This window comes from Pseudophryne corroboree, chromosome 2 (genome assembly GCF_028390025.1).
Source record: "Pseudophryne corroboree isolate aPseCor3 chromosome 2, aPseCor3.hap2, whole genome shotgun sequence".
NCBI classification, from domain to species: Eukaryota; Metazoa; Chordata; class Amphibia; order Anura; family Myobatrachidae; genus Pseudophryne; species Pseudophryne corroboree.
In genome coordinates this window covers 687,535,607-687,558,352 of record NC_086445.1, presented here as the reverse complement: position 1 = coordinate 687,558,352, position 22,746 = coordinate 687,535,607, and positions in this window count along the sequence as shown.

Sequence of the window (22,746 nt, the reverse complement as noted above, 5' to 3'; positions counted from 1 at the left end):
TGCCTGACCTTCCCAACACTGGACGTGAAGAGCATGCGCCTTCCACCATTTGCACGCCCCCTGCAAGTGCTGGAAGGAGCACCCGCAGTCCAGTTCCTGATAGTCAGATTGAAGATGTCAGTGTTGAAGTACACCAGGATGAGGAGGATATGGGTGTTGCTGGCGCTGGGGAGGAAATTGACCAGGAGGATTCTGATGGTGAGGTGGTTTGTTTAAGTCAGGCACCCGGGGAGACACCTGTTGTCCGTGGGAGGAATATGGCCGTTGACATGCCAGGTGAAAATACCAAAAAAATCAGCTCTTCGGTGTGGAGGTATTTCACCAGAAATGCGGACAACAGGTGTCAAGCCGTGTGTTCCCTTTGTCAAGCTGTAATAAGTAGGGGTAAGGACGTTAACCACCTCGGAACATCCTCCCTTATACGTCACCTGCAGCGCATTCATAATAAGTCAGTGACAAGTTCAAAAACTTTGGGTGACAGCGGAAGCAGTCCACTGACCAGTAAATCCCTTCCTCTTGTAACCAAGCTCACGCAAACCACCCCACCAACTCCCTCAGTGTCAATTTCCTCCTTCCCCAGGAATGCCAATAGTCCTGCAGGCCATGTCACTGGCAAGTCTGACGAGTCCTCTCCTGCCTGGGATTCCTCCGATGCATCCTTGCGTGTAACGCCTACTGCTGCTGGCGCTGCTGTTGTTGCCGCTGGGAGTCGATGGTCATCCCAGAGGGGAAGTCGTAAGCCCACTTGTACTACTTCCAGTAAGCAATTGACTGTTCAACAGTCCTTTGCGAGGAAGATGAAATATCACAGCAGTCATCCTACTGCAAAGCGGATAACTGAGTCCTTGACAACTATGTTGGTGTTAGACGTGCGTCCAGTATCCGCCGTTAGTTCACAGGGAACTAGACAATTTATTGAGGCAGTGTGCCCCCGTTACCAAATACCATCTAGGTTCCACTTCTCTAGGCAGGCGATACCGAGAATGTACACGGACGTCAGAAAAAGACTCACCAGTCTCCTAAAAAATGCAGTTGTACCCAATGTCCACTTAACCACGGACATGTGGACAAGTGGAGCAGGGCAGGGTCAGGACTATATGACTGTGACAGCCCACTGGGTAGATGTATGGACTCCCGCCGCAAGAACAGCAGCGGCGGCACCAGTAGCAGCATCTCGCAAACGCCAACTCTTTCCTAGGCAGGCTACGCTTTGTATCACCGCTTTCCAGAATACGCACACAGCTGAAAACCTCTTACGGCAACTGAGGAAGATCATCGCGGAATGGCTTACCCCAATTGGACTCTCCTGTGGATTTGAGGCATCGGACAATGCCAGCAATATTGTGTGTGCATTAAATATGGGCAAATTCCAGCACGTCCCATGTTTTGCACATACCTTGAATTTGGTGGTGCAGAATTTTTTAAAAAACGACAGGGGCGTGCAAGAGATGCTGTCGGTGGCCAGAAAAATTGCGGGACACTTTCGGCGTACAGGCACCACGTACAGAAGACTGGAGCACCACCAAAAACTACTGAACCTGCCCTGCCATCATCTGAAGCAAGAAGTGGTAACGAGGTGGAATTCAACCCTCTATATGCTTCAGAGGTTGGAGGAGCAGCAAAAGGCCATTCAAGCCTATACAATTGAGCACGATATAGGAGATGGAATGCACCTGTCTCAAGTGCAGTGGAGAATGATTTCAACGTTGTGCAAGGTACTGATGCCCTTTGAACTTGCCACACGTGAAGTCAGTTCAGACACTGCCAGCCTGAGTCAGGTCATTCCCCTTATCAGGCTTTTGCAGAAGAAGCTGGAGGCATTGAAGAAGGAGCTAAAAGGGAGCGATTCCGCTAGGCATGTGGGACTTGTGGATGCAGCCCTTAATTCGCTTAACAAGGATTCACGGGTGGTCAATCTGTTGAAATCAGAGCACTACATTTTGGCCACCGTGCTCGATCCTAGATTTAAAGCCTACCTTGGATCTCTCTTTCCGGCAGACACAGGTCTGCTGGGGTTGAAAGACCTGCTGGTGACAAAATTGTCAAGTCAAGCGGAACGCGACCTGTCAACATCTCCTCCTTCACATTCTCCCGCAACTGGGGGTGCGAGGAAAAGGCTCAGAATTCCGAGCCCACCCGCTGGCGGTGATGCAGGGCAGTCTGGAGCGACTGCTGATGCTGACATCTGGTCCGGACTGAAGGACCTGACAACGATTACGGACATGTCGTCTACTGTCACTGCATATGATTCTCTCAACATTGATAGAATGGTGGAGGATTATATGAGTGACCGCATCCAAGTAGGCACGTCACACAGTCCGTACTTATACTGGCAGGAAAAAGAGGCAATTTGGAGGCCCTTGCACAAACTGGCTTTATTCTACCTAAGTTGCCCTCCCACAAGTGTGTACTCCGAAAGAGTGTTTAGTGCCGCCGCTCACCTTGTCAGCAATCGGCGTACGAGGTTACATCCAGAAAATGTGGAGAAGATGATGTTCATTAAAATGAATTATAATCAATTCCTCCGCGGAGACATTGACCAGCAGCAATTGCCTCCACAAAGTACACAGGGAGCTGAGATGGTGGATTCCAGTGGGGACGAATTGATAATCTGTGAGGAGGGGGATGTACACGGTGATATATCGGAGGGTGAAGATGAGGTGGACATCTTGCCTCTGTAGAGCCAGTTTGTGCAAGGAGAGATTAATTGCTTCTTTTTTTGGGGGGGTCCAAACCAACCCGTCATATCAGTCACAGTCGTGTGGCAGACCCTGTCACTGAAATGATGGGTTGGTTAAAGTGTGCATGTCCTGTTTTGTTTATACAACATAAGGGTGGGTGGGAGGGCCCAAGGATAATTCCATCTTGCACCTCTTTTTTCTTTTCTTTTTCTTTGCATCATGTGCTGATTGGGGAGGGTTTTTTGGAAGGGACATCCTGCGTGACACTGCAGTGCCACTCCTAGATGGGCCCGGTGTTTGTGTCGGCCACTAGGGTCGCTAATCTTACTCACACAGCTACCTCATTGCGCCTCTTTTTTTCTTTGCGTCATGTGCTGTTTGGGGAGGGTTTTTTGGAAGGGACATCCTGCGTGACACTGCAGTGCCACTCCTAGATGTGCCCGGTGTTTGTGTCGGCCACTAGGGTCGCTAATCTTACTCACACAGCTACCTCATTGCGCCTCTTTTTTTCTTTGCGTCATGTGCTGTTTGGGGAGGGTTTTTTGGAAGGGACATCCTGCGTGACACTGCAGTGCCACTCCTAGATGGGCCCGGTGTTTGTGTCGGCCACTAGGGTCGCTAATCTTACTCACACAGTCAGCTACCTCATTGCGCCTCTTTTTTTCTTTGCGTCATGTGCTGTTTGGGGAGGGTTTTTTGGAAGGGCCATCCTGCGTGACACTGCAGTGCCACTCCTAGATGGGCCCGGTGTTTGTGTCGGCCACTAGGGTCGCTAATCTTACTCACACAGCTACCTCATTGCGCCTCTTTTTTTCTTTGCGTCATGTGCTGTTTGGGGAGGGTTTTTTGGAAGGGACATCCTGCGTGACACTGCAGTGCCACTCCTAGATGGGCCCGGTGTTTGTGTCGGCCACTAGGGTCGCTAATCTTACTCACACAGTCAGCTACCTCATTGCGCCTCTTTTTTTCTTTGCGTCATGTGCTGTTTGGGGAGGGTTTTTTGGAAGGGACATCCTGCGTGACACTGCAGTGCCACTCCTAGATGGGCCCGGTGTTTGTGTCGGCCACTAGGGTCGCTTATCTTACTCACACAGCGACCTCGGTGCAAATTTTAGGACTAAAAATAATATTGTGAGGTGTGAGGTATTCAGAATAGACTGAAAATGAGTGTAAATTATGGTTTTTGAGGTTAATAATACTTTGGGATCAAAATGACCCCCAAATTCTATGATTTAAGCTGTTTTTTAGTGTTTTTGGAAAAAAACACCCGAATCCAAAACACACCCGAATCCGACAAAAAAAATTCGGTGAGGTTTTGCCAAAACGCGTTCGAACCCAAAACACGGCCGCGGAACCAAACCCAAAACCAAAACACAAAACCCGAAAAATTTCAGGCGCTCATCTCTAGTATATAGTAGAGATGAGCGCCTGAAATTTTTCGGGTTTTGTGTATTATTAACCTCAAAAAACATAATTTACACTCATTTTCAGCCTATTCTGAACACATCACACCTCACAATATTATTTTTAGTCCTAAAATTTGCACCGAGGTCGCTGTGTGAGTAAGATAAGCGACCCTAGTGGCCGACACAAACACCGGGCCCATCTAGGAGTGGCACTGCAGTGTCACGCAGGATGTCCCTTCCAAAAAACCCTCCCCAAACAGCACATGACGCAAAGAAAAAAAGAGGCGCAATGAGGTAGCTGTGTGAGTAAGATTAGCGACCCTAGTGGCCGACACAAACACCGGGCCCATCTAGGAGTGGCACTGCAGTGTCACGCAGGATGGCCCTTCCAAAAAACCCTCCCCAAACAGCACATGACGCAAAGAAAAAAAGAGGCGCAATGAGGTAGCTGTGTGAGTAAGATTAGCGACCCTAGTGGCCGACACAAACACCGGGCCCATCTAGGAGTGGCACTGCAGTGTCACGCAGGATGGCCCTTCCAAAAAACCCTCCCCAAACAGCACATGACGCAAAGAAAAAAAGAGGCGCAATGAGGTAGCTGACTGTGTGAGTAAGATTAGCGACCCTAGTGGCCGACACAAACACCGGGCACATCTAGGAGTGGCACTGCAGTGTCACGCAGGATGTCCCTTCCAAAAAACCCTCCCCAAACAGCACATGACGCAAAGAAAAAAAGAGGCGCAATGAGGTAGCTGTGTGAGTAAGATTAGCGACCCTAGTGGCCGACACAAACACCGGGCCCATCTAGGAGTGGCACTGCAGTGTCACGCAGGATGTCCCTTCCAAAAAACCCTCCCCAATCAGCACATGATGCAAAGAAAAAGAAAAGAAAAAAGAGGTGCAAGATGGAATTATCCTTGGGCCCTCCCACCCACCCTTATGTTGTATAAACAAAACAGGACATGCACACTTTAACCAACCCATCATTTCAGTGACAGGGTCTGCCACACGACTGTGACTGATATGACGGGTTGGTTTGGACCCCCCCAAAAAAGAAGCAATTAATCTCTCCTTGCACAAACTGGCTCTACAGAGGCAAGATGTCCACCTCATCTTCACCCTCCGATATATCACCGTGTACATCCCCCTCCTCACAGATTATCAATTCGTCCCCACTGGAATCCACCATCTCAGCTCCCTGTGTACTTTGTGGAGGCAATTGCTGCTGGTCAATGTCTCCGCGGAGGAATTGATTATAATTCATTTTAATGAACATCATCTTCTCCACATTTTCTGGATGTAACCTCGTACGCCGATTGCTGACAAGGTGAGCAGCGGCACTAAACACTCTTTCGGAGTACACACTTGTGGGAGGGCAACTTAGGTAGAATAAAGCCAGTTTGTGCAAGGGCCTCCAAATTGCCTCTTTTTCCTGCCAGTATAAGTACGGACTGTGTGACGTGCCTACTTGGATGCGGTCACTCATATAATCCTCCACCATTCTATCAATGTTGAGAGAATCATATGCAGTGACAGTAGACGACATGTCCGTAATCGTTGTCAGGTCCTTCAGTCCGGACCAGATGTCAGCATCAGCAGTCGCTCCAGACTGCCCTGCATCACCGCCAGCGGGTGGGCTCGGAATTCTGAGCCTTTTCCTCGCACCCCCAGTTGCGGGAGAATGTGAAGGAGGAGATGTTGACAGGTCGCGTTCCGCTTGACTTGACAATTTTGTCACCAGCAGGTCTTTCAACCCCAGCAGACCTGTGTCTGCCGGAAAGAGAGATCCAAGGTAGGCTTTAAATCTAGGATCGAGCACGGTGGCCAAAATGTAGTGCTCTGATTTCAACAGATTGACCACCCGTGAATCCTTGTTAAGCGAATTAAGGGCTGCATCCACAAGTCCCACATGCCTAGCGGAATCGCTCCGTGTTAGCTCCTTCTTCAATGCCTCCAGCTTCTTCTGCAAAAGCCTGATGAGGGGAATGACCTGACTCAGGCTGGCAGTGTCTGAACTGACTTCACGTGTGGCAAGTTCAAAGGGCATCAGAACCTTGCACAACGTTGAAATCATTCTCCACTGCACTTGAGACAGGTGCATTCCATCTCCTATATCGTGCTCAATTGTATAGGCTTGAATGGCCTTTTGCTGCTCCTCCAACCTCTGAAGCATATAGAGGGTTGAATTCCACCTCGTTACCACTTCTTGCTTCAGATGATGGCAGGGCAGGTTCAGTAGTTTTTGGTGGTGCTCCAGTCTTCTGTACGTGGTGCCTGTACGCCGAAAGTGTCCCGCAATTTTTCTGGCCACCGACAGCATCTCTTGCACGCCCCTGTCGTTTTTTAAAAAATTCTGCACCACCAAATTCAAGGTATGTGCAAAACATGGGACGTGCTGGAATTTGCCCATATTTAATGCACACACAATATTGCTGGCGTTGTCCGATGCCACAAATCCACAGGAGAGTCCAATTGGGGTAAGCCATTCCGCGATGATCTTCCTCAGTTGCCGTAAGAGGTTTTCAGCTGTGTGCGTATTCTGGAAAGCGGTGATACAAAGCGTAGCCTGCCTAGGAAAGAGTTGGCGTTTGCGAGATGCTGCTACTGGTGCCGCCGCTGCTGTTCTTGCGGCGGGAGTCCATACATCTACCCAGTGGGCTGTCACAGTCATATAGTCCTGACCCTGCCCTGCTCCACTTGTCCACATGTCCGTGGTTAAGTGGACATTGGGTACAACTGCATTTTTTAGGACACTGGTGAGTCTTTTTCTGACGTCCGTGTACATTCTCGGTATCGCCTGCCTAGAGAAGTGGAACCTAGATGGTATTTGGTAACGGGGGCACACTGCCTCAATAAATTGTCTAGTTCCCTGTGAACTAACGGCGGATACCGGACGCACGTCTAACACCAACATAGTTGTCAAGGACTCAGTTATCCGCTTTGCAGTAGGATGACTGCTGTGATATTTCATCTTCCTCGCAAAGGACTGTTGAACAGTCAATTGCTTACTGGAAGTAGTACAAGTGGGCTTACGACTTCCCCTCTGGGATGACCATCGACTCCCAGCGGCAACAACAGCAGCGCCAGCAGCAGTAGGCGTTACACGCAAGGATGCATCGGAGGAATCCCAGGCAGGAAAGGACTCGTCAGACTTGCCAGTGACATGGCCTGCAGGACTATTGGCATTCCTGGGGAAGGAGGAAATTGACACTGAGGGAGTTGGTGGGGTGGTTTGCGTGAGCTTGGTTACAAGAGGAAGGGATTTACTGGTCAGTGGACTGCTTCCGCTGTCACCCAAAGTTTTTGAACTTGTCACTGACTTATTATGAATGCGCTGCAGGTGACGTATAAGGGAGGATGTTCCGAGGTGGTTAACGTCCTTACCCCTACTTATTACAGCTTGACAAAGGGAACACACGGCTTGACACCTGTTGTCCGCATTTCTGGTGAAATACCTCCACACCGAAGAGCTGATTTTTTTGGTATTTTCACCTGGCATGTCAACGGCCATATTCCTCCCACGGACAACAGGTGTCTCCCCGGGTGCCTGACTTAAACAAACCACCTCACCATCAGAATCCTCCTGGTCAATTTCCTCCCCAGCGCCAGCAACACCCATATCCTCCTCATCCTGGTGTACTTCAACACTGACATCTTCAATCTGACTATCAGGAACTGGACTGCGGGTGCTCCTTCCAGCACTTGCAGGGGGCATGCAAATAGTGGAAGGCGCATGCTCTTCACGTCCAGTGTTGGGAAGGTCAGGCATCGCAAACGACACAATTGGACTCTCCTTGTGGATTTGGGATTTCAAAGAACGCACAGTTCTTTGCGGTGCTTTTGCCAGCTTGAGTCTTTTCAGTTTTCTAGCGAGAGGCTGAGTGCTTCCATCCTCATGTGAAGCTGAACCACTAGCCATGAACATAGGCCAGGGCCTCAGCCGTTCCTTGCCACTCCGTGTGGTAAATGGCATATTGGCAAGTTTACGCTTCTCCTCCGACAATTTTATTTTAGGTTTTGGAGTCCTTTTTTTTCTGATATTTGGTGTTTTGGATTTGACATGCTCTGTACTATGACATTGGGCATCGGCCTTGGCAGACGACGTTGCTGGCATTTCATCGTCTCGGCCATGACTAGTGGCAGCAGCTTCAGCACGAGGTGGAAGTGGATCTTGATCTTTCCCTAATTTTGGAACCTCAACTTTTTTGTTCTCCATATTTTATAGGCAGAACTAAAAGGCACCTCAGGTAAACAATGGAGATGGATGGATTGGATAGTTTACTAGTATACAATTATGGACGGACTGCCACGGTTAGGTGGTATAAAAAAACCACGGTTAGGTGGTATATATTATAATAATAATACAATTATGGATGGACGGACTGCCTGCCGACTGCCGACACAGAGGTAGCCACAGCCGTGAACTACCGCACTGTACACTGGTTGATAAAGAGATAGTAGTATACTCGTAACAACTAGTATGACACTATGACGACGGTATAAAGAATGGAAAAAAAACCACGGTTAGGTGGTATATATTATAATAATAATACAATTATGGATGGACGGACTGCCTGCCGACTGCCGACACAGAGGTAGCCACAGCCGTGAACTACCGCACTGTACACTGGTTGATAAAGAGATAGTAGTATACTCGTAACAACTAGTATGACACTATGACGACGGTATAAAGAATGGAAAAAAAACCACGGTTAGGTGGTATATATTATAATAATAATACAATTATGGATGGACGGACTGCCTGCCGACTGCCGACACAGAGGTAGCCACAGCCGTGAACTACCGCACTGTACACTGGTTGATAAAGAGATAGTAGTATACTCGTAACAACTAGTATGACACTATGACGACGGTATAAAGAATGGAAAAAAAACCACGGTTAGGTGGTATATATTATAATAATAATACAATTATGGATGGACGGACAGCCTGCCGACTGCCGACACAGAGGTAGCCACAGCCGTGAACTACCGCACTGTACACTGGTTGATAAAGAGATAGTAGTATACTCGTAACAACTAGTATGACACTATGACGACGGTATAAAGAATGGAAAAAAAACCACGGTTAGGTGGTATATATTATAATAATAATACAATTATGGATGGACGGACTGCCTGCCGACTGCCGACACAGAGGTAGCCACAGCCGTGAACTACCGCACTGTACACTGGTTGATAAAGAGATAGTAGTATACTCGTAACAACTAGTATGACACTATGACGACGGTATAAAGAATGGAAAAAAAACCACGGTTAGGTGGTATATATTATAATAATAATACAATTATGGATGGACGGACTGCCTGCCGACTGCCGACACAGAGGTAGCCACAGCCGTGAACTACCGCACTGTACACTGGTTGATAAAGAGATAGTAGTATACTCGTAACAACTAGTATGACACTATGACGACGGTATAAAGAATGGAAAAAAACCCACGGTTAGGTGGTATATATTATAATAATAATACAATTATGGATGGACGGACTGCCTGCCGACTGCCGACACAGAGGTAGCCACAGCCGTGAACTACCGCACTGTACACTGGTTGATAAAGAGATAGTAGTATACTCGTAACAACTAGTATGACACTATGACGACGGTATAAAGAATGGAAAAAAAACCACGGTTAGGTGGTATATATTATAATAATAATACAATTATGGATGGACGGACTGCCTGCCGACTGCCGACACAGAGGTAGCCACAGCCGTGAACTACCGCACTGTACACTGGTTGATAAAGAGATAGTAGTATACTCGTAACAACTAGTATGACACTATGACGACGGTATAAAGAATGGAAAAAAAACCACGGTTAGGTGGTATATATTATAATAATAATACAATTATGGATGGACGGACTGCCTGCCGACTGCCGACACAGAGGTAGCCACAGCCGTGAACTACCGCACTGTACACTGGTTGATAAAGAGATAGTAGTATACTCGTAACAACTAGTATGACACTATGACGACGGTATAAAGAATGGAAAAAAAACCACGGTTAGGTGGTATATATTATAATAATAATACAATTATGGATGGACGGACTGCCTGCCGACTGCCGACACAGAGGTAGCCACAGCCGTGAACTACCGCACTGTACACTGGTTGATAAAGAGATAGTAGTATACTCATAACAACTAGTATGACACTATGACGACGGTATAAAGAATGGAAAAAAAACCACGGTTAGGTGGTATATATTATAATAATAATACAATTATGGATGGACGGACTGCCTGCCGACTGCCGACACAGAGGTAGCCACAGCCGTGAACTACCGCACTGTACACTGGTTGATAAAGAGATAGTAGTATACTCGTAACAACTAGTATGACACTATGACGACGGTATAAAGAATGGAAAAAAAACCACGGTTAGGTGGTATATATTATAATAATAATACAATTATGGATGGACGGACTGCCTGCCGACTGCCGACACAGAGGTAGCCACAGCCGTGAACTACCGCACTGTACACTGGTTGATAAAGAGATAGTAGTATACTCGTAACAACTAGTATGACACTATGACGACGGTATAAAGAATGGAAAAAAAACCACGGTTAGGTGGTATATATTATAATAATAATACAATTATGGATGGACGGACTGCCTGCCGACTGCCGACACAGAGGTAGCCACAGCCGTGAACTACCGCACTGTACACTGGTTGATAAAGAGATAGTAGTATACTCGTAACAACTAGTATGACACTATGACGACGGTATAAAGAATGGAAAAAAAACCACGGTTAGGTGGTATATATTATAATAATAATACAATTATGGATGGACGGACTGCCTGCCGACTGCCGACACAGAGGTAGCCACAGCCGTGAACTACCGCACTGTACACTGGTTGATAAAGAGATAGTAGTATACTCGTAACAACTAGTATGACACTATGACGACGGTATAAAGAATGGAAAAAAAACCACGGTTAGGTGGTATATATTATAATAATAATACAATTATGGATGGACGGACTGCCTGCCGACTGCCGACACAGAGGTAGCCACAGCCGTGAACTACCGCACTGTACACTGGTTGATAAAGAGATAGTAGTATACTCGTAACAACTAGTATGACACTATGACGACGGTATAAAGAATGGAAAAAAAACCACGGTTAGGTGGTATATATTATAATAATAATACAATTATGGATGGACGGACTGCCTGCCGACTGCCGACACAGAGGTAGCCACAGCCGTGAACTACCGCACTGTACACTGGTTGATAAAGAGATAGTAGTATACTCGTAACAACTAGTATGACACTATGACGACGGTATAAAGAATGGAAAAAAAACCACGGTTAGGTGGTATATATTATAATAATAATACAATTATGGATGGACGGACTGCCTGCCGACTGCCGACACAGAGGTAGCCACAGCCGTGAACTACCGCACTGTACACTGGTTGATAAAGAGATAGTAGTATACTCGTAACAACTAGTATGACACTATGACGGTATAAAGAAAGAAAAAAAAATACCACGGTTAGGTGGTATATATTGTAATACAATTATGGATGGACGGACTGCCTGCCGAGTTCCGACTGCCGACACAGAGGTAGCCACAGCCGTGAACTACCGCACTGTACTGTGTCTGCTGCTAATATAGACTGGTTGATAAAGAGATAGTATACAATACATACAACAATGAATATACTACTATACTGGTGGTCAGGCACTGGTCACCACTAGTCACACTGGCAGTGGCACTCCTGCAGCAAAAGTGTGCACTGTTTAATTTTAAATTAATATAATATTATGTACTCCTGGGGGCTCCTGCTATAACAACCTGCAGTGCTCCCCAGTCTCCCCCACAATTATTATAAGCTTTGCCTTTTATACATTGATGTGCAGCACACTGGGCTGAGCTGAGTGCACACAGACTGAGTCACACTGTGTGACTGGCTGCTGCTGTGTATCGTTTTTTTTCAGGCAGAGAACGGATATAGCAGAGAACGGATATATATTAAAATAAATAAAAGTTAACTAACAACAACTGCACTGGTCACTGTGGTAAACTCTGTCTGACTCTGCACAATCTCTCTCTCTCTTCTAATCTAATTTCTAATGGAGAGGACGCCAGCCACGTCCTCTCCCTATCAATCTCAATGCACGTGTGAAAATGGCGGCGACGCGCGGCTCCTTATATAGAATCCGAGTCTCGCGAGAATCCGACAGCGTCATGATGACGTTCGGGCGCGCTCGGGTTAACCGAGCAAGGCGGGAGGATCCGAGTCTGCTCGGACCCGTGAAAAAAACATGAAGTTCGTGCGGGTTCGGTTTCAGAGAAACCGAACCCGCTCATCTCTAGTATATAGTAGGAGTACAGTGCATAATTTTGCTGACCACCAGTATATAATATATAGGAGTACGGTACAGAAGGCCACTGCTCTACCTACCTCTGTGTCGTCAAGTATACTAGCCATCCATACCTGTGGTGCATTTCAGTTTTGCAGTTTGCTGACCACCAGTATATAATATATAGCAGTATGGTACAGTAGGCCACTGCTGTACCTACCTCTGTGTCGTCAAGTATACTATCCATCCATACCTGTGGTGCATTTCAGTTTTGCACAGTTTGCTGACCACCAGTATATAATATATAGCAGTACGGTACAGTAGGCCACTGCTCTACCTACCTCTGTGTCGTCAAGTATACTATCCATCCATACCTGTGGTGCATTTAAGTTTTGCACAGTTTGCTGACCACCAGTATATAATATATAGCAGTACGGTACAGTAGGCCACTGCTCTACCTACCTATGTGTCATCAAGTATACTATCCATCCATACCTGTGGTGCATTTAAGTTTTGCACAGTTTGCTGACCACCAGTATATAATATATAGAAGTACGGTACAGTAGGCCACTGCTCTACCTACCTCTGTGTCGTCAAGTATACTATCCATCCATACCTGTGGTGCATTTAAGTTTTGCACAGTTTGCTGACCACCAGTATATAATATATAGCATTACGGTACAGTAGGCCACTGCTCTACCTACCTCTGTGTCGTCAAGTATACTATCCATCCATACCTGTGGTGCATTTCAGTTTTGCACAGTTTGCTGACCACCAGTATATAATATATAGCAGTACGGTACAGTAGGCCACTGCTCTACCTACCTCTGTGTCGTCAAGTATACTATCCATCCATACCTGTGGTGCATTTCAGTTTTGCACAGTTTTCTGACCACCAGTATATTATATATAGCATTACGGTACAGTAGGCCACTGCTCTACCTACCTCTGTGTCGTCAAGTATACTATCCATCCATACCTGTGGTGCATTTCAGTTTTGCACAGTTTGCTGACCACCAGTATATAATATATAGAAGTACGGTACAGTAGGCCACTGCTCTACCTACCTCTGTGTCATCAAGTATACTATCCATCCATACCTGTGGTGCATTTCAGTTGTGCGCAGTATATATAGTAGTAGGCCATTGCTATTGATACTGGCATATAATTCCACACATTAAAAAATGGAGAACAAAAATGTGGAGGGTAAAATAGGGAAAGATCAAGATCCACTTCCACCTCGTGCTGAAGCTGCTGCCACTAGTCATGGCCGAGACGATGAAATGCCATCAACATCGTCTGCCAAGGCCGATGCCCAATGTCATAGTAGAGAGCATGTAAAATCCAAAACACAAAAGTTCAGTAAAATGACCCAAAAATCAAAAAAGCGTCTGAGGAGAAGCGTAAACTTGCCAATATGCCATTTACGACACGGAGTGGCAAGGAACGGCTGAGGCCCTTGCCTATGTTCATGGCTAGTGGTTCAGCTTCACATGAGGATGGAAGCACTCATCCTCTCGTTAGAAAAATGAAAAGACTTAAGCTGGCAAAAGCACAGCAAAGAACTGTGCGTTCTTCTAAATCACAAATCCCCAAGGAGAGTCCAATTGTGTCGGCTGCGATGCCTGACCTTCCCAACACTGGACGGGAAGAGGTGGCGCCTTCCACCATTTGCACGCCCCCTGCAAGTTCTGGAAGGAGCACCCGCAGTCCAGTTCCTGATAGTCAAATTGAAGATGTCACTGTTGAAGTACACCAGGATGAGGATATGGGTGTTGCTGGCGCTGGGGAGGAAATTGACAAGGAGGATTCTGATGGTGAGGTGGTTTGTTTAAGTCAGGCACCCGGGGAGACACCTGTTGTCCGTGGGACGAATATGGCCATTGACATGCCTGGTCAAATTACAAAAAAAAATCACCTCTTCGGTGTGGAATTATTTTAACACAAATGCGGACAACTGGTGTCAAGCCGTGTGTTGCCTTTGTCAAGCTGTAATAAGTAGGGGTAAGGACGTTAACCACCTCGGAACATCCTCCCTTATACATCACCTGCAGCGCATTCATCATAAGTCAGTGACAAGTTCAAAAACTTTGGATGACAGAGGAAGCAGTCCACTGACCACTAAATCCCTTCCTCTTGTAACCAAGCTCCTGCAAACCACACCACCAACTCCCTCAGTGTCAATTTCCTCCTTACACAGGAAAGCCAATAGTCCTGCAGGCCATGTCACTAGCAAGTCTGACGAGTCCTCTCCTGCCTGGGATTCCTCCGATGCATCCTTGAGTGTAACGCCTACTGCTGCTGGCGCTGCTGTTGTTGCTGCTGGGAGTCGATCATCATCCCAGAGGGGAAGTCGGAAGACCACTTGTACTACTTCCAGTAAGCAATTGTCCAACAGTCCTTTGCAAGGAAGATGAAATATCACAGCAGTCATCCTGCTGCAAAGCGGATAACTCAGGCCTTGGCAGCCTGGGCGGTGAGAAACGTGTTTCCGGTATCCATCGTTAATTCACAGGCAACTACAGACTTGAATGAGATACTGTGTCCCCGGTACCAAATACCATCTAGGTTCCATTTCTCTAGGCAGGTGATACCGAAAATGTACACAGACCTCAGAAAAAGAGTCACCAGTGTCCTAAAAAATGCAGTTGTACCCAATGTCCACTTAACCACGGACATGTGGACAAGTGGAGCAGGGCAGACTCAGGACTATATGACTGTGACAGCCCACTGGGTAGATGTATTGCCTCCCGCAGCAAGAACAGCAGCGGCGGCACCAGTAGCAGCATCTCGCAAACGCCAACTCGTTCCTAGGCAGGCTACGCTTTGTATCACCACTTTCCAGAAGAGGCACACAGCTGACAACCTCTTACGGAAACTGAGGAACATCATCGCAGAATGGCTTACCCCAAATGGACTCTCCTGGGGATTTGTGACATCGGACAACGCCAGCAATATTGTGCGTGCATTACATCTGGGCAAATTCCAGCACGTCCCATGTTTTGCACATACATTGAATTTGGTGGTGCAGAATTATTTAAAAAACGACAGGGGCGTGCAAGAGATGCTGTCGGTGGCCCGAAGAATTGCGGGCCACTTTCGGCATTCAGCCACCGCGTGCCGAAGACTGGAGCACCAGCAAACACTCCTGAACCTGCACTGCCATCATCTGAAGCAAGAGGTGGTAACGAGGTGGAATTCAACCCTCTATATGCTTCAGAGGATGGAGGAGCAGCAAAAGGCCATTCAAGCCTATACATCTGCCTACGATATAGGCAAAGGAGGGGGAATGCACCTGACTCAAGCGCAGTGGAGAATGATTTCAACGTTGTGCAAGGTTCTGCAACCCTTTGAACTTGCCACACGTGAAGTCATTTCAGGCACTGCCAGCCTGAGTCAGGTCATTCCCCTCATCAGGCTTTTGCAGAAGCTGGAGACATTGAAGGAGGAGCTAAAACAGAGCGATTCCGCTAGGCATGTGGGACTTGTGGATGGAGCCCTTAATTTGCTTAACCAGGATTCACGGGTGGTCAATCTGTTGAAATCAGAGCACTACATTTTGGCCACCGTGCTCGATCCTAAATTTAAAACCTACGTTGTATCTCTCTTTCCGGCAGACACAAGTCTGCAGAGGTTCAAAGACCTGCTGGTGAGAAAATTGTTAAGTCAAGCGGAACGTGACCCGTCAACAGCTCTTCCTTCACATTCTCCCGCAACTGGGGGTGCGAGGAAAAGGCTAAGAATTCCGAGCCCACCCGCTGGCGGTGATGCAGGGCAGTCTGGAGCGAGTGCTGACATCTGGTCCGGACTGAAGGACCTGCCAACGATTACTGACATGTCGTCTACTGTCACTGCATATGATTCTCTCACCATTGAAAGAATGGTGGAGGATTATATGAGTGACCGCATCCAATTAGGCACGTCAGACAGTCCGTACGTATACTGGCAGGAAAAAGAGGCAATTTGGAGGCCCTTGCAGAAACTGGCTTTATTTTACCTAAGTTGCCCACCCTCCAGTGTGTACTCCGAAAGAGTGTTTAGTGCAGCCGCTCACCTTGTCAGCAATTGGCGTACGAGGTTACTTCCAGAAAATGTGGAGATGATGTTCATCAAAATGAATTATAATCAATTTCTCCGTGGAGACATTCACCAGCAATTGCCTCCAGAAAGTACACAGGGACCTGAGATGGTGGATTCCAGTGGGGACGAATTAATAATCTGTGAGGAGGGGGATGTACACAGTGAAAGGGGTGAGGAATCGGACGATGAGGAGGAGGTGGACATCTTCCCTCTGTAGAGCTAGTTTGTGCAAGGAGAGATTGATTGCTTCTTTTTTGGTGGGGGCCCAAACCAACCAGTCATTTCAGTCACAGTTGTGTGGCAGACCCTGTCGCTGAAATGATGGGTTTGTTAAAGTGCGCATGTCCTGTTTATACAACATAAGGGTGGGTGGGAGGGCCCAAGGACAATTCCATCTTGCACCTCTTTTTTCTTAAATTTTTCTTTGCATCATGTGCTGTTTGGGGACTATTTTTTGGAAGGGCCATCCTGCCTCACACTGCAGTGCAACTCCTAGATGGGCCAGGTGTTTGTGTCAGCCACTTGGGTCGCTTAGCTTAGTCATCCAGCGACCTCGGTGCAAATTTTAGGATTAAAAATAATATAATATAGGTGTGAGGTGTTCAGAATAGACTGAAAATTAGTGGAAATTATGGTTATTAAGGTTAATAATACTATGGGATCAAAATGACCCCCAAATTCTATGATTTAAGCTGTATTTGAGGGGTTTTTGTAAAAAACACCCGAATCTAAAACACATCCGAATCCGACAAAAAATTTTCAGGGAGGTTTTGCCAAAACGTGTCCGAATCCAAAACACAGCCGCGGAACCGAATCCAAAACCAAAACACAAAACCCGAAAAATGTCCGGTGCACATCACTAGTGGGTACCTCCTTGTTTCCCCTCTATGTGGCTCGTATTCTCTTCTATATAGTCCCTGATCCCAATTATGTGAATTGTAGTATGGCTCGTATTCAGGTCTAGGGGGTCTGTATACATTACGTGTACCTTTACTCCTACAATCCTGGGCAAAATGTCCTTTCTGTCTACAAATGTAACATAGTCTTGTTCGTGATGTACCATCAGGGGTCTGGGGTTTGGGCTGATGGGACTTTCCTGTCAGAGCCTGTATATACTTACTGTCAACAACTTATCTCCTTGTGACTCCCTGTACTTACTGATGTTATGATCATGCTCGATAGCGGACTCTCTCAACGCAGCCACCGAGATACCTCTCCAATTAGGTAGAGATGTTTGCACCCTTGTCCTTAGTGATTCCTTTAAACCGTCCATCAACACAGAAACAGCTACCTCCCTGTGGTGTGCATTCTACTTAATATCCTCGATCCCAATATATCTAGCTATTTCCTGTAGTGCTCGATGGAAATACTCGGATGCCATTTCACCTTCCTTTTGTCTTATGGAGAAGATTTTATTTCATTTAACAACATTAGGGAAATACACTCCTAATTGCAGGTTGATTTGCTTTACGTTCTTCTGATTGTACTCATCAGTGAGAGGTACCTCTGCATCTAACTTACAATCCGTTACGAATTTTGTGATGTCAATATTTGAGGGTAGACACCCCCGTAGCACTATATATAGAGTAGCAGAGACCTAGGCGCTTCAGTACAGGTGTATAGTGATAGAATGTTGTGAGTAACACTCCTTAGCCCTTTTAAGAGTAGCCGCTCATAATACAGAATTTGTGTATGTTATACACATAAACAAAGATAGTAGTGGAGAAAATAAGCCCTTGAGAGTGCAACAACAAGTTAAAAGGGAAATAACCAGGTGGGTATGATTAAAACCAAGAACACTTATCTGGTTTTACAAGAATTTCCAACGGTTGTTGATCATTTGGGATTTACATGTAAAGAAAAAACATAACAGAACATAGTGTGTACCGTTCTCACAAAAAATGTCATTTAGCAATAGAGGGCAATAAATTAGGGAACATGCTTATTCCCAATTGAACATATTTGATAGCCCAGACATTTTAGAGGTAAACATAATAACAATTTTATATAAAAGACATACAATGGCTACACTACACACGTACAAGATAAAAAAAGTATTTAGAGGCTTATCTGTCCATCTAAAAGGGGACACAGCAGCAAACCGTCCTGATAAATATAAAATAGCCAAAATACATGCGTACAGGAATTTAAAAGTTCAATCGCTTATCTGTCCATTAGAGGAGTTCAGCAGCAAAACAGTTCCAACGCGTTTCGTCCGTCAAAAGCCTGGACTTCTTCAAGGGGATATGACCAGTGTGTCCATAATGCTCTATTTATACCATTCAAGTGGTGATGGCACATGATTAGTCTCTCTGACATCACTTCCTGTAGTGATGTGTATTATGGTCACAATATTTGAGACAAAAAAGACATATTTGCTATGTACCTACATGCTTCATTAATAATAGTAAGGAAGATAAGGTGAAAACAAGTGCAGGGTGGAGTGCAAATGGTTTAATCGTGAATTAGAAGCGATAGCTGGGTGATCCGGCGGCGGTGGAACGTAATTTGGAACGCACCGCCGTCTCAAGAACGTGTGGAACGCATCGCCATCTTTGATGCGTCACTTCCGCCGCTAGATGTAATGGGTTTGGTGGAACGCACCGCCATTTTGTGTAGGGAAGTGTCCGCTGCTAGCACCGTAGCTGGCGGGGGGAGAAAAGTAATAAAACCTGGATAGAGATGTCAGATAAAATATGGAGTGTATGCAAGAAGCATGAGTATTAAAAGTGATTAAAAGTGATATTAAGATGTGAACGATGTTGATTCAAGTGGAACGCACCGCCATTTTTAATCCCAGGAGGTGGAACGCATCGCCATTTTAAAACCGGGAAAAGTGCACTAAAAGGAAAACGTTTAATGTACAGATTAAAATAAGAGGAAATGAGTGACCCAATTAAAAGATAATTAATAAAGGAGTGATAAAGAGCTTTTAAACGTGATAAGGTGGCAGCGGTGGGGCAAAAATTAAAAAGTACCGCCATATTTAAAAGTGATAGGCTATTACAGCCTAGAGGGTCAAAAATTGATACAAGATTTCATATATATATATGTTATAAGAGGGATTTCTGCTAAATCCAAGACTTCAGGTCCCATAAAAGGTGGTTACTCGTTTGTAGATTTCAATATAGATGGAGCAACTGAAACAAAGGGAGGAGAAAGCAGGACTCATGTATTAATCCAATATTAACAGCATATATTAATATATATAAGATGAAAGGATAAAGAGGTGTATCTATTTTCTTATAAAATAATTTGTGTGTAAAGTGAGGGAACATAGCAAGCATTAAAGGAATGGAGCAATTTCAAAGGCTTCATTGAGTCCCTGTGGTGACAATGTTTGGAGTTCATAAATCCAAAACATCTCTCTTTTGGAGAGCTTGTTGAGTATATCGCCACCTCTGTCATTGAGTTTGACGCATTCAATTGCTTTAAAATTGATTTCTTCAGGATTTGATTTGTGTTTTTCTGTAAAATGTCTGGATATTGTATGGTTGTCAACTTTGTTCCTGATATTTCTGATATGTTCCTGTATTCGTAACTTAAGGATCCGCTTCGTTTTGCCAACATATTTCAAACCACAGGTGCATTCTAGTAAATATATAATCATTGTGGAATTGCAATTAAGAAAGTCTTTTATTAAATATTCCTTTGTGTTGTTATGATTAAAGAACTTTTTCCTGTTCGGGTGGAGAAATTTACAAACATTGCAATTACCACATTTGTAGCATCCCTTGCAACTTCCAATGGTGTTTCTTGTATTTATTGTTTTGGTTGGCAAATGGCTAGGAGCCAGTATGTCCTTCAGATTGTTGGTTTTTCGGAACACTATATCGGGTTTTGGGGGGAGAATTTCTTTGAGAATCGGGTCAAGTAGGAGAATGTCCCAATGTTTCCTAACCGATTGTTTAATTTTCTGTTCTTGATTGCTGAAAGTGGTAATAAACGGAATGAAATTTTGGTCTTTTGCTTTGTTTTTTTTGGTGAAAAGTTCTTGTCGCGTTGTGGTTGCTGTTTTTTCCAGTGCTTTATCTATCACAGCTTCAGGGTATTTTCTCTCCCTAAATCTACCGGCATATGTAGTTAACTGCTTATCACAGTCTTGTTTGTCACTACAATTCCGTTTAATACGGTAGAATTGAGAATAGGGTATATTCGTTTTCCAATTTTTAGCGTGGCAGCTTTTGAAATGGAGGTAGCTGTTGGTGTCAACATTTTTAATGTGATTGCTGGTAACGATCTGTGGTCCGTTGTTTGACAGTGTTAGATCTAGATAGTTGATTTTTTTCACCATTAACTTCATGTGTAAATTTCAGGTTATAGTTGTTACATTCCAATTTACCTATGAATTCTTCAAACAAGTCAGTGCCTCCTTCCCAGATGATTAAGATGTCGTCTATATATCTTTATAGACTATAAGATTTTTAAGGTATTGATTGTTGTTGTAAATACAATCTTCCTCCCATGATCCCATAGGCAGATTGGCAAAACTGGGCGCAAAGGTAGTCCCCATTGCGGTCCCGCAGATTTGTAGAAAAAAAACGATTTCTGAAAGATGAAATAGTTGTGACTAAGAGTGAATTTCATCAAATCACAGATTGCATTTTTATGGAGTGTTGAAATTTCAGGATCTCTATCCATAAATCTTCTGCATGCTTCTATGCCTTTGTCGTGTTTAATGCAGGTGTACAAACTTTGTACATCGATAGTGATCCACACGTATGACTCTTTCCATTCAACATTGGATAGGATGTTAATTACACTGCTGGTATCTTTCAGAAAAGAAGGTAATGAAATGACGTATTTTTGTAAAAAAATATCGATATATTCAGAGAGATGGCTTGTGAGTGAATCAATACCCGAAATTAAGGGTCTTCCTGGTGGTTTGGTTAATGATTTATGTATCTTTGGTAGATAGTAAAACACCGGAGTTGTCATCAAAAGGAACTGATATTCGTTCTTATCCAGAGTGTTGTTGTGGAAATAATGAAGTAGGATTGGTCTTAATTCCTCGATGAAAGTATTTGTAGGGTCTTTTGTGAGCTTCTTATACGAGGAAGTGTCGTTCAAAAGGCGGTATGCTTCTTGTTCATAGGCTTCCCTGTCCAGAATAACAATACCTCCTCCTTTATCCACTTGCTTTATGACGATATTGGAATTTTCTTGTAGAGCTTTCAGGGCTTCTTTTTCTTTGTTTCTCAGATTGGAATAATGGTGTGGTGTTGGGTCAATATCACATAAATCCTTTTTCACAAGTTCCTGGAAGACATTAATATGGTTGCCCTTTGATTCTAAAGGGTAAAATTTTTATTTTCTTTTAAGGCCTGATTTTGAAGGTTCTAGGTGAGTCAAATCAAGTTCTTTATGGCAAAATGTCTTTTTAGAGTCAAGGATCTGGCAAATTTATTTAGGTCGATAAAGGTGTCGAATTTATTCATCTGTTTTGATGGCGCAAATTTGAGGCCTTTGCTTAGAAGCGAAATTTCCTCCTTCTCCAATTTGTGGTTGGATAGGTTGAATATGCCTTGTTCGACTGTGTCTTTCACTAGAGAAAGCGTCTTTTGTGCAGTCTTCCTGCATCCGCCCCGAGTGCCTCTTCTTCTTGTAGACCTCTTTTTAGAGGGGATCTTCCCTTGAATCTTTCTCTGAAGAAAGTTTTCCTTGTGGAAGATTGGTTTTCTATGGTGGGATCCGGGGATAAAAAATCAGAGTCACTGTTTGATTCGCATCTTTGGAGTGCTGAGAATCTATTGTTGGTATTCACATAGGTAGGATACGGAGAGTTCACCTTATCTCTAACTTGTTGTCCCTGTTGTCCGAATTGGTTCAAGCGGGGATTCCTTTTTTGGTAGTAGGGGGTAGTTTTCCATTTTTTCATTGTTGGATCTTGAAAAACTGGAATAATGGGATATTTTTTCTCTTTGAATCTGCTCCAATTTTGGATGCGGTTGTTGAGGTAGTCTTGTTTGTCTCTGAAGAATTTTTTTCTGTTTGCCTTTAATGACTTCTTCCTCTATGTGTTCAAGTTTCTTGGTCAAAGTTGTGTCGTTAGCTCTGAAATCGTCTTTGTCTTTGTGAATTATTAATTGTTGTTCTTTAATGGTGAGATCTTCTTCGATCTTAGTCATGGTTTTCTTTTTTTCGGTAATAATGAGTTTCATAAGGTTGATGGAACAATTATGAAGTATCTCATCCCAGTTCTTTATAAATTCTTGATTTTATAGGCCAAAGGTGGG